Genomic DNA, 13,304 nt, shown 5'->3' with positions numbered 1-13,304 from the left:
AAAGACACTTAAGCAGTTTTTCCCCATACCTTTCTTTACCATTTCAGCACAACCTGACTGAAACATAATTGGAGCCAGATGGCAAATGCCAAATCTTTTTATGGCAAACATGTCAAAGTAAATCCTCATGATTTTTTTTTCTTCAGCATCATCTTAACTTTTAATTTTTTAAGAACTTCACATCTTCAAAAAGAAAGAAATTGAACTCTTGTTGAAAAAGTTTCAACTTTTGTTTACCAAGGTTGATTTTTTTTTTCTCAAGGTTGTTTAGTGTATGAAAACCAATGTTTTCTATGGCACAACATAGGAGATCTGGGTCATCTGTGGAGCATCAGCATAGCAAACCCCCACAGCCACAGTGGCTGTCAGCCTGCCGCAGGTTCCCAGGCAAGGAACAAGGCTTCAGACCCATGGCCAATGATCACAGAATGGCTGAGGCTGGAATGGACCTCTGGAAGTCATCTAGTCCTAGCTGAACAGATGACCTAGAAGTCATCTTGTCCTCCCTGCTGTGATGATGGCACTGCTTGGGGACAGTGAAGGGCACTCAGGTCAAGGGAAGATGAGAGTTGGACAGCTGATGTCTCCACAGCACTGTGAACTTCTCCTTATAATCACCTACAGCATCTTGTCCAGCTTGGGGGAAAGATGTACAGAAAATGCCCCTTCCTCTTCCTGTTCCTTGGCTTTTGATTGGGATGGGGGACTTGTGCAAGAAAGGGGTCACATGGTTGTAATTTCTTCCCAGGTGCTAGTGTCAGTTCTGGAAAAGCCCTGGGAGGACAAGGAGGCAGGTACGAGACATTCTATTTTTCCTTTTGGTGTTAAATCTTGGTAAAATTTACTCGATGATCAGTTTTTCTCACTTCCCCACATCTCAGAAACTTCTCCTGACTGTTGTCTTCTGAAAATTGGGGGAATTTAAAACTCATTCTTCCCCTAGTCAGAGGGAACCAAGTCTGCAAGACCAAATAGTCCTGAGGAAGATATATATATTATCAGGTAGTTTGCAAATACTCTTCAACTTACTAGATGGTGGACCCTCATTTCACTATCCCAGGTAAACTAGTGAGGAATGTCATCAGGAGATGATGCCTTGATCTCCTTGCTCATAGGTTAATTAATGAACTTGAGTTTAGGTTAATTTAGGCACTCTGACTTCAAGTTCTGTTGGATATCTGAATGTATTTTGAGATAATTGCGTGCTGCGGTGCTTTGCAGTCTGGCAGTTTGCCCTGAGTGGTGGTTTCTGTCAATTGGGGCAAGGAGTTGTACTTTATGGGCCAACAGAGAAAAGGGCCAGGATATATTTCGATGGTGAGCAATCCCAAATAGGTTCCCAAATAGCTTGGATGAGAAAGCTCTTTTATCAGCTGCGGAAACTGTCAAAATTTTATTCTAGATTCTGACCCCGTGGACTTAAATAGAAATAAATGAGAAATGAGTAAGACAAACAAGGGAAAAAATGTAAGAAATAGCAAATGTTTGGGGATATAATCAACGAAAAACCAAACAAACCCCCATGTGACATCCCCAAATCTGCCTGCCAAGCATGTGATTTACATCTTCTGCAAGATGATTTAAAAGAAATATCTAATAACGTATTTGATTCTCTTAACCCTCTCCCCTTTTGTTACCCCTGTCCATGACATTTTAGAGCACAGCTGGAACCCCCCAAGCTAACTGAAGTCATATGATTCTCTGAGGGCAGCCAAACATCCCAGAGCAGCAAGAGGCTGACAGGCTGAGCAGCCCAACAGGACAGCAAAGAAGAGAGGGAAACAGAAAGATGAGGTGGAGAAAGGGGATGGGAGGTAGGGGAGGAAACAGATTGTTTGATCAAATTTGTCATGTCAATAAAAATATTCTTTTAAATGAAATATTGCATGTTTTTATTTTTCTTTTCTTCTGTTCTGATGGAGGAGTCATACTGAACTATTTGTGGTATGTGAAGTATTGGAAAAATAAACCTGGACAGAAGAGAGGCACAGATGTTTTCTATGTTCAATTTTTTTTTTTTTTAAATGTTCTTGGTCACCACCCTTTGCCCTAGGAGACAGCTCAATGGGCCACGTACTGAGTGTCCTCCTGTTCGGGGACTGTGTGGATCAGTAGGTGCTGCTGAACCAGGGGAAGAGAGGGTGGGTCTGGTCAGGACCTGCCATGGAGCAGCCATGCCTTGCTATGAGGCTGGCAGCAAAAGGGTCCTCTCTTATCATTCCTGCTAGGACAAAGTCCACAGGAGACAAGCATGGCTGTGCTGGGACTTGCATTGGTGCCACCATCAGAGCAAATTGTTGTTTCCTAGTGTGAACAAGGACTAATTCAGAAGTTGGCAACAACAGTTGAAATTCCATGAAAAACAAGTGCAAAATGGTAAGACCTGTGCTTGAACACTAGAGCAAAACCTAGCCTAAGAAGTAAGAGGTCAGGGAGACTGTTCCTTGGTTTGAGTCCCTGTAGCTGTAATGCCGTTCAAAACTGGCAGCATAGAGCCAAACAATGAAGCCAGCTGTGGAGAAGGGCTTCTGCTCCCTTACACTGCTGAGATGGTGTGATGAGGAATGAAGGATTTCCACAGTTAGGATTGCCACAGCACTGTATAACTTTGCAACAAAGGACAACTTTTATTTTAGAGGTGGTTTCTGCCTCCCCCCGCAAGTGTCACAATGATCATTATGGAAATACAAGTATTATCTTAAATCTTGAGACTCAGAAAGTGAATTACACTTTGCATAGGAAAACTGCAAATATGATAAAATTCTTTTTTCTTCTTTTGCTCATTCATGTCTGGATCTTTATTTCAATGCAGAAAACCAGGGCCGGGAGGGCTGTATCTTCCCTCTTGACCTATTCTATTTTAGCTGCATAGTCACTCTGACCAGACCAGCTTTGCTTCCCTCCAGAATGGCACCAGGATGTTGAGTTGAAACAGTCCCTGTTCTGCAGTTCTCATGCACCCAATTAAAATGCACACTGTGATCAATGGTGTTTGTAATAATGAAAAACAGGTTCAGACATGAGAAAGTTCAATGGGGTGTGCACCGTATTTAAAAGAGAAGAAATTCTACAGATTAGTGGAGAAAGAGTCCAAAGAAAAATGTACCAGGTCATCAAGTGGCTCTCTTGAAGGAGCTCTTTTAGGAGGTAAGCACATCCCATCATAACACTACATCTGGAAAGAGAAGCATAAAATCTGCAGTGGGAGGAATCACAAATTTCTGGTAGTTAATTCAAGAGATTAGTAATTAAAGAAAAGAATATAACAATAATAACTTCTTATGAACATCAGAAATAATTTTAAAAAGGAAGTGAGATGATAGAGGTAAAGAATGGGTGAGGGAAGAAATGCATCTTATACAAAGGAGAAGAGATGTGGACAGTGAAAAGAGGAGCTGAAGCAAGCGGAGTGGAGGTACTGCTGTTGCCTTGTTGCACCATATCGTCAATTATCCAGGTGGGAGGTTTGGGCAACACTTGCTTTGAAGTCAATGTGGTTCTCAAGGTTGCAGGTTTGTGCAAGACATTGAAGGTGTCAGGAGTCACGATCCACCTGTTCAGAAATTGCATCTGAGAGTCTCATTTCTCCCCTGGGGAGGCTCCCCTCTGACCCTCACCATCACACATACACACACAGAGTCCTGTGGAGGAGGCCCTTGCCTGCCTGTCTAATGGTTCAAAGCTTCATACAGGTGAAACAAGAATGATGGCTACCCAAAGCCCATTACCTCAATAAAAGAAATCCCAACCTCAAAACCTCTTGAGAGGAAAAGACTGTTATAAACGTCCTTTTGGGTATAGTTCTTGTTTTATTAGCAATTTTCCAGAGCTGTCATCTTGGTGCGTTCAATCATTACTAAATTCATGTCCAATGCTGGAAGAAAATGTGGGATCCAGTGAATGAGTATATATATTTGGCAGAAGAGAAGTGACTGTGGGATAGCCTACAGCCCAATAACTACGCCCAAGTTCCAAGAGTAAAGCTAATATTCAATAGCCTGCCCCAGCTTCTACCAAAGCATAAAAATCCACCCAAGTCTTTCAGTGACATATCCCACCACATTCTAGTTTTTTTCTGCAAGATTTGGAAATACAGTAGTGAAAGTGTTTGTGCTTATGGAGGCAAATTGGTGGTCATATTCTTACTGGTACGTAGCGCTAGACCTGAATTCCTTGTATGTATGAGGGATTTGGATATGGTGGCACATTGGCAGTTGTGGTGTAAGGCAGTCAGAAGACAGGGAAGTCCATTTGAAGCAGACCTGATAACACAGAACAGTCATTGTTTTGCCTTTAACATAAATTCCTCCCCAAAATGATTGAAGAGTTGAATCCTTTATGTTCTGAATCTGTAAGATTTCCTTAATTCATTTATGTGTAGGAAGGCCCTGCATATCTTAGTGATTTAATTTTTATGTCTTCACCAGAAACTTGAATTCCAAAATGAGAGATATTTTTGTACATTAGGGTGATTATTCTTATGCAGTAAACATATAGTTGTGACTAGCTGATATAAGGGAGTTGAATTTATATTAAGACTGCCTCTTTTTTTAACATCTTTTAAACTTGCACTTTCTTGGAATTTGGCATTAGTCTGAGAGAATTTAGCAGTCATCTGTGTCAATCTGATACAACAGTTGGGTTATAGACACATATACTAGACTACTGGGAATAAGAAACATGATTTGCTTTAATCTCAAGATGATGTACATGAGGGACATCTCCACTGCAGTCTATAGATCTACATGAGCACAAAAATACACATGAGGCCAGAGAAAGATACATTTAAAGAGCCTTGTGTGTGCTAGGCTCTTTCAGAGAAGCATGAAAAGAGTTTCTTGAGAAAAATTCAGCCAAACAGTGTAGTTAATTCAATGGCAAAATCCATTACCATGACACATCCATGACTCACTCAAACTAATTTTGTGGTGATAGGGTTATCATAAAATAACGATGCTGTTTTATGTTGGAGATACTGGTTGAACGTAATCACAGATGGATTGATTTTGTAGTGTCTTTCCACTGCTAGATCATTTACCTTGCTGTCCTGCACAATGGAAAATGTAGAACCTATACAGAAAGGAGGGATCTACAGAGCTGTGGGATGCCTTTTTACAGAGGACTTTGAAATATCAAATTTAATTGTGATTTTGTGAAAAATAATGATCATTCTCCACATAGTTAATGATCTTCTGGGATTTTTTTAACAAGATGGTTTGATTGTGACATAAAGCAATTTAAAAAAATTAAAACATTAAATTTAAAAAGCAGTTTCAACATCTTTAGAACTTTTCTATGAGAAATTCTTAGAAAAATAAAAGGTATTAAATTCCAGGAAAATAAATCACAAAGATATTTGGTTCTGGCAGTGCTAGATATTATGATGGAACATTCTGATAGTTCTGTCAAAATTTCTCTGGAATGTTTTAACAGAAACCTTTTCCACATCATAGAGGGACTATGTGCATAAACCATCTCTCATGTCTCATTTCCATCCCTATGCAACCTATGTGCATCTTCTTTTATATCCTTGTAATTGTACTGTGGCTTTGTGGATATCTCTGCCTGGAAATCCTCTCCAGATCTGCCACAAAGTTTGTGAGATCCCACAAGAAGTCCTCTTTTGGTTGAGCCTGAAAGAATGACTGCTAAAATGGAGTGAACCACAGGTGATCTGCCAGAAGGCAGTTAGCACTTCATCTTCAAGTACATCTGACTTAAACTTTCATGGTCTATTCATTTGAAATGTTCATGCTGAAGGAAAGATTTTTGAGAAAGGCTGAGGACTTCCTCTGTGCCCTTGGTTTAGAGCTTAGGAGCCACTGCTCCTTGCTCTCTATCGGTACCATCAGCTTTAACAGGACGAAAGAAAAGAGGTCATCTTGGGAAATATTAAAGCTATTTGCCTACTATGTGCATAGATGGCGGAGTATTCTTAATGAGCCAGATAAATGAGAAATTCAGAGCCCTACAGCAGTAGGAAAGGTCGAACTTTCTTTAAATACCAGCAAATCTGTAAGTCTGGTCAATTGATCCTGGATAAAAAGAATGTTGTTGGTATCTCCATAAGCCGGTAAATGTGAATTAGACTAAAGCATTTCAGAGGTAATGGGGACAATTGGGTTAGACAAAAAATGCATTAAGAAAACATGTTTTTAAAAATGTAACTTTGCAGACCTGTCAGCATTAGGAGGGTGTGCATCACGTCAAATGGAACTGCAACATCTTCCTGACAATTTTCAGGTTCCATTAGTGACTGAGGTTGCCTGTGAATTCATTCAGTTATATCCATTACTGAGTAACTCATGCATGTCTTTATTAACTGAATCTCTATCCATCTCACAGACTATCTATCTTTGCTTTTCTTAGAATGACACCAGGAAAAATGTGCAACCAAACACCACAACTGAATTCTGTCGTCTCTTACATCTAACAGGAAAACACATGTTTGGATGCAATTATTCTCTTAAAAAAAAAAAGTAACCCATAACTTAATTTGGGGCCAAGCTGTGCTTTAGCTCCTGGTTATACTGAAATAGCAGTCAGGGTCACAGATGCTCTCCTCTCCTTTCTGCTGTATTTCACACCAAAGCCATGCGTAAACGTAATCTTTACATTCAGGGGAGGAAATATAGGGCCTGTGCCCTCCATACTTCCCTAAGGTTACGTAAGGTGAGATTTCAAAAAGCTTTGAAGAACCTGAAATTAAAGATTGATGGCTGTCAGGTACAGTCTAAAACATGAGTTCAGACCTCACTCCCCCTCACCCCTGGGAGTTCATGTGAGTTTGCCACATGAGCAGTCCTCTGCCTAAGATTCAGTGCCTAATTACTCTCGATATTCATGAAGCTAGAGGAAGAGCAATTACAAGGGAGCATGATTCTGTGGCGTAACAAGCATTCAGTTGGACAGGGAAAAATAGGGTCTACGTTCAGGATTATTCTCTTCTTTTTCACCCAATTACTATTTAATAAAGGGAAGAGGAGGTGGAAGGTACCCTATTCTGTAATTTATGTGACTCTTTTTGGAAGACTGGCTTTGAAACCCCAAGCCAAGGAGGAATTTTGGGCTCAGTCTCTCTCTTCCTGCATGATTGCTCTAGCCACTAGCCATGATACAAAAAACACAGCAATACTACGATCATCTGGATGTGGATGATATGTCTTGCACTGAACACATTGCTTTGGGGTGATGGTAGGCATGCTCTGAGAAAGTCTGCTGGGTAAGGCTGCTCTGAGCAGCTGGGCACTTGGGACAGTGTATATGTTGCCGGTGACTCAAGGAGATGGGTATTTAGATGTTACGTTCAGCAGGCACAATGCAAGTAGCATGGAAATTGTTTCATGAAATCTGGTCTCATGCTACATGCCTACTACACAGGCCATCCCTTTAAGTCTCTTTTGTAGCCAACAAGATGTCCTTGTGGTCCTGAAATAGGTCCTGAAATATTTAGTTCAACATGCCTGCAATAATATGAAGGTTGTGTTGCAGCCCAGTGGTTCTTTTACACCGGAAACCTGAAGGCAAGTGTTTCATGTTCTGGGACATGACATGAGGGTACGAGAAGGTGTCTGAAGATGGAAAGCCTGCTGGCATAGTGCTGAAGGACTGTAAAAGACAGAGGGATGTACCCAGGACAGTGTCACCCATACTGCTCCCAAGAGCAGCTGTTGGACTGAACTGTCCCCAGAACAGGGCACAGGTTTTGTTGCGGAGGGAAATAGTTGTTTCGCTCTGCAAGACAGCGCAGTAGCACACTATTTCTCATGTAGCGTGTGTGCACCAGGAAAAGAGCAGCAACTGAGGAACGGAGGTGTTCACCAGGCTAGAAACAGCTCAGGAGGTAACGTGCTTGGGCAAGGGGCATTTTATCCCTTTCTTGCACTCCTGGAGCACAGGGGCCTGGAGTGGGTGGTGGGAGGCAGAGCCAGGTCCCTCTCATCCGCATCAGTTCTCCGCACAAGAGGGAGGCTGTGCCTCGGTCACGGGTAAAAACGGGCACTTTTCCCTGCACAGCTATAGGAGGAATCCCCTGGGGAGAGTTCAGGAATAATTTTAGCCTGGACCCAAGGGGCACCTCGCCAAAGCAGTTCTGGGCTCCAGATGACGTGTGCTGTAGTCAAATAGCACAGACGCATTTTTTTCATGCTGAGTATTTTAAACCAGCTTTCCCAGGAGTGCAGAGATGTGTAGTTACTTTTCCACCCCCCAACCCTTTTTTTTCTTGCACATTTTGCTTGCATTAAGACTGAAACCTGGAATGGTTAACTTATTTGCATTCCCATCAGTATGACAGTATGGGGACATGTTGAGAAGGCTGACTTTCTTAATTACAATAATAGAGGTTTTAAAGGTGCATCTTTCAGATAGAAATATGTGGTGCAGGACAAAGTCAACTCTAAGAATGCCAGGTGGTCTGTTGTGCTCCTCAGCTGTTGATGTTTTAGTAGAACTGGGGAATACATTTCTATAGAGATTGTTCTGAAGACAAATGTCTTTTCCAAACACAGAGTTTTATTTGTACATGGTAATATTTTATGTAACAACACAAAGTTCACCTACTGCATTATATGGAGACATCTTTAGAAGCAAATCCAAAAAAAAAAAAAAAAAAATCTGCACCCAATTTTTTGATCCATAACTAAATCAGGATTCTGAGAATGAAACATGATTAAGCATCATATTTAAAAAAAGGCAGGCAGTGTAGTACAAATTACAGTGTACCACATCAAAGAAAACTCAGGAACACAAAATCCACAGGACAGCTTGCATAAGTTATTTAGAACAGGAGCATAACCAGGATCTGAGGCCACATTTTGAGAAATTTCAGTATATCCTACTAGATGGTTTTCAGGTGGACAGTGGACTATACAGAGTAAAACATTACACTTGATAAGCACCAGTCACGGAATCGCACAGTTTCAATGCCGCATTTATGGGTCCAGAGATGGAATTCCTTGAAGAGCTGCCAGGCCACTGACTACTTGTACAAGTTTCTGCAATGAGAAATGGAGAGGAGATCTCAGAGCTAACAGGGCTCACCAAAAAACTCTGAAAAGCCATCAGGACATCTTGAAGTGGAGTAGTAATTAATTCCGTTTAGCGTTCACGTACTGTGCAGATTGTTTTGAAGACTCCTATCTCCCGTTTGTGTTGCCGCAGCGGTGAGCGCGGTACGCCCGGCCGTACAGCAGCCCCTCATCCTCTGCAGGACTCAGGCTCCAAATTAGAAGCCTTGGAGCCAGGCGGTCACCCCGGCTCTCCCTGCCCCACGGAGAGGCCCTGCAGACACAGAGGGCCATAAGGGCTCTGCCACGGCCACTGGCTCCCTGAGGCTGTGCTCTGCCGTATGAGCAGTTCTACGTTTAAATCCAAAACACACACACCAGCAAAAGTTTCATTTCAATGGCAAGCACACATAAAGATGGTAATAGACTGGAAATCAGATATACCGTGGGCCATATAAAGTTGTCAGCAAAGTTAATGTTGAGGGATTTTCAGGCTGACAGTTTGCACACCTGTGTTGAGTGCCTGCATTCAGTTATCTTCCTCCAGACTCAGATCAGTCTCTTTCATAGTGCCTCAAATACCTGAGATACACCAGTCGTCTGCTTGTGGACCACAGCAAAATGTTGCTAGTTTCCAAGGATCAGGAGGAATTAACTTGTTTATTTAAAACATTTTCTTATTTTAAATTAACTAAACGTCTCCTGGATCATATAAAAAATCATCTACATATAGTCCTATCACAACGAGACTTTTCTTATCCATCTCTCATGCTTCTAAAACACTGAATCTCTAATATTCAGGTACATATGTCGCAACACTTTTAGAGAGTAAACGAAAGAAATATTCCTTTTTGATTGCAATTGCACTCCATTATAGTGAAGAGTAAGGTAAAATATATTGCCTATAAAAATTACATGTAGGAAAAGTGAGAAAATTAAGTACTAGATTTTTGAATAAAAAGATAATGCTAATACTTTAAAATAAAAAGGATAAAGATGATAAACATTTTTTATATTTCCTCCTCAAAAACATTACAGCTTATTATATGGACACTTGTTGGACAGGTAGGCTAAGAAAGTGAGAGAGACATTCTTGTTCTTTATCAGCCCTTTATCCAAAAGGCATGAGGATCATATTCCAGGGTGAGGAAAAAATCAGTCAAGTTTTACATCTTCAATTTAAAATGACAGTTCCTTGGGATTTAGATACGTTTTTCTTTTAAATAATGCCTATTAAGTATGTTCATGTCTGTAGCTCTGAATACACTGAGGCCATGAATCTTCAGTTTGAGGGGCTTCTGATGACACGGTTTCGTGACAGCACTGAGTTGCACTTCATACTGAGTTGCACTCCCCTCTTCCCACAGCCCCGTGCTTTCCTAGCCATTGATTAATAATCATATACTGTATTGTTTGAGACCTTTCATTGTGCAGGTGAGATTGTATGTACCACTCTGAATGAGGTTTCTCTTAATATGGAAAATCTGCAAAGAAAAGAAAAAAAGAATAAAGACAACTTGTTTAAATGAACTCTTTATCTGGATGACTTCAAATCCTTTGACATCTATCTAAATTTTTATTTGGAAAAAAGAATCAAGAATAATTAAATGGGAATGGTAACATCTGTCACCAATCAATGGATTTGCAATAAAATTGTCCATTTTATTTTCTGAAGTCCATTTTTTTTCATCTGATGCCATTCATCGAGATCAGATGCATTTCACTCTAGCTGTGTCAGTTCTTGGAATTACATAAGTAATAAAGTCCTGAAGGCCAATGGCATGGGAACAATGGAATGCGTAACAATATAATCAGCAGCAAAATCTATATTTAATGTGTGGCATTCTAATGTTATAAAATATGATGATTTTTAAACCTCTTTGTTCTTTCTCGCCAGGTTCTACGGCTGCTAAGAGTTTTTAATCTTGTGCCATTTTATCTTAGCTGATGCCTTTTTATTGTTTTGTTTCTGACTTTGGAAATTATTATATAAGACACATGAAGGAGACAAGTGAGGGAGTATAAATGGATAAAACAGTCTATACTGTACTTAGCAAGTGTTAAGCAGAGCCAACAACTTTTTAAACTTGACAGTCTCTTAATCTTTTGCAGTAAACACAGAAAGATGTTTTCTTGTTTCAAAAGCTACCATGGCATTCAATAGCAACAGTTTTATTGCTGGAATTAGTTGAGCCCTATCACATTTTTAATGAAAATATTGCTTTGCGAGAAGGGAAAAATTCCAGGTCAGTCCAACACATTTCAGCTTTACTCACTCTAGTAAGTGACAGATACAGCTTTTTATACTGTTCCTTTTTATAGTAATAATATTAAACCCAACACTATGCTAAACTGGTGTCAAGGGGGCGTTGCTAAGAATACGACAAGAAAACCAGGAAGCTTATAAATAAAGAGAATCCCTCTATGAAAAGGCCTTAAGACAGGGTCAGGAAGTCAAACATGGCAAAAATGGTCAGAAAGCAATCCAGAACCCTAGGAAAACCAGGTGGGGTTTGTGGGCAAAAGAATTCATTTACTTGAGCTTACTGTAGGATTACAATCTAAATTTGCTCTGATGAATTTAAGTGGAAAGAATCAACACACTGGGACCCTGGGAGAAAATGTCTCAGAGTAGGATTCATCCCACATAACCTTGACCACTTACTGTTAGGCAACTGCCCTGAGCTCCTCATGTTGGTTCCATGAGCAGAGGAGGGACTTGAAGCTATGGATTCATCCCCTCTTTTCTCAGGAGCCATTGATTACTTAGCTTAAACTAACTGCCTAGCTTTTAAGTGAGTAAATTAGGTGAGAAGAGTCTTGTCCCAAACAGCTTTGGTTGACTTGCATTTTCTTTAGCATACCTTCAGCAGCAGGTGGTTGGGGATGAAAGTCTCTGAAAGAAGTGCTCATGGCCCCAGCCACATGCCTGGGACTTGTAGCACTGACTGCAAGAGGGCTGGGAGCCCGCTCACTCTTTTTTCCTATTGCATTTTCATATTTTGCAAAGTCTTCAGATTTCTGCCAGGGGTGGAATATTATGCTTTAACCTTGAAGTAAAATTTCTGCTTTTTCAGTGGGTAGATGTTGGTAACCTAAATGTTTGCAGCTGTGAGGTATTTTGGATAATACAGGGTGCCTTGAGGCAGAAACAGTCTCTGAATTTACAGAATATACGTAAAATGGAGAATTTGAGAAACTGGAGATGTGACAAAACAGTCAGTGGTCATGTGAGATAGCCCTGCTCTCAAAGGAGGGGAAGAACCAGAGTTTACTTCTACCTAAAAATAAAGAAAAGCTCAAGGGAAGATGAAAAGGAAACAGTTGCTTCTGATTCTCATGAAAATAAGTGTTTAGAGGAAACCCACAGTTTCTGAGGAGCAGATCTGCTTGGGGCAGACTGTGGGAGCTTCAGAGCATCTCCAACTGCCTGCAACATCAAATGTGATTTCAGGTGTTTGGCACTTCTCTGTATTTGGCTTTTTTGTCTGTGCTATGTAACAAAACGGTTTGTGATAAGATAAGACCCTGCTGGCAGCCCTCTGGCAAGTCCCATCCATGTTAGCAAACCATCCTCTGGCGTGTGACCAAATTGTCCTCTTGGCTCTCCTTCTCGTCCTGTTCTCTGGATTTATGAAGTTTTAACTTCTCCATAGACCTTCTTGGAGGCATGAACAAACAAATGGCTACCAGCAGCTTGCACTGCCTCTGCCCATCCCTTTCCAAAAGTTGGCCACATCTCTGTGAAAAGAGATGGAAACTTTGACAGTGGCTTTAAGTAAGGAGGACAAATGAGGGCAGTGACTCAAGCACTGGCCTGATTCCAGAAGAGTACTTTGCTGGTGGTGCTCATAGCCCCTGCTGTCATTTCCCCAGACCAAGACGCTGCTCCTAAACTGTGTGTTGGCACATTCTTCAGAGTAAGGAGAAAAAGACAGGTAAGCAGGCAGCAGAAAATGGCACATCTGGCACTAAGGAGGATCCACAGCTTTGGGGAGGGGCCAGTAAGGGTGTAGGTTTTTTTCTGGTGAGGGGCTTTTGGAATACCCCACAATCAAAATGTGGAACGAGTTCCCTCTGAGCCACACAGGTAAGTGCGGAGAGGTGCAACGCAGATAACTGCACACTATTTGTGCAGAAGTTTATACCTCCGGTGGTTTGCTTAGGTAAGAGCATTCCTCCGGATACACACACCAAACCATCCCCAGGAAATGGACCTAGCTGCTGTACCACCAGGGCTTTTCCGCAGGTTGACAGACCATTTGATTTCCAAACAACTTGAATATACCCTTTGCT

The sequence above is a fragment of the Phaethon aethereus genome, assembly GCF_964289735.1.
Source record: "Phaethon aethereus genome assembly, chromosome: 1".
NCBI lineage: Eukaryota > Metazoa > Chordata > Aves > Phaethontiformes > Phaethontidae > Phaethon > Phaethon aethereus.
Note: the sequence above shows the minus strand (reverse complement) of the source record.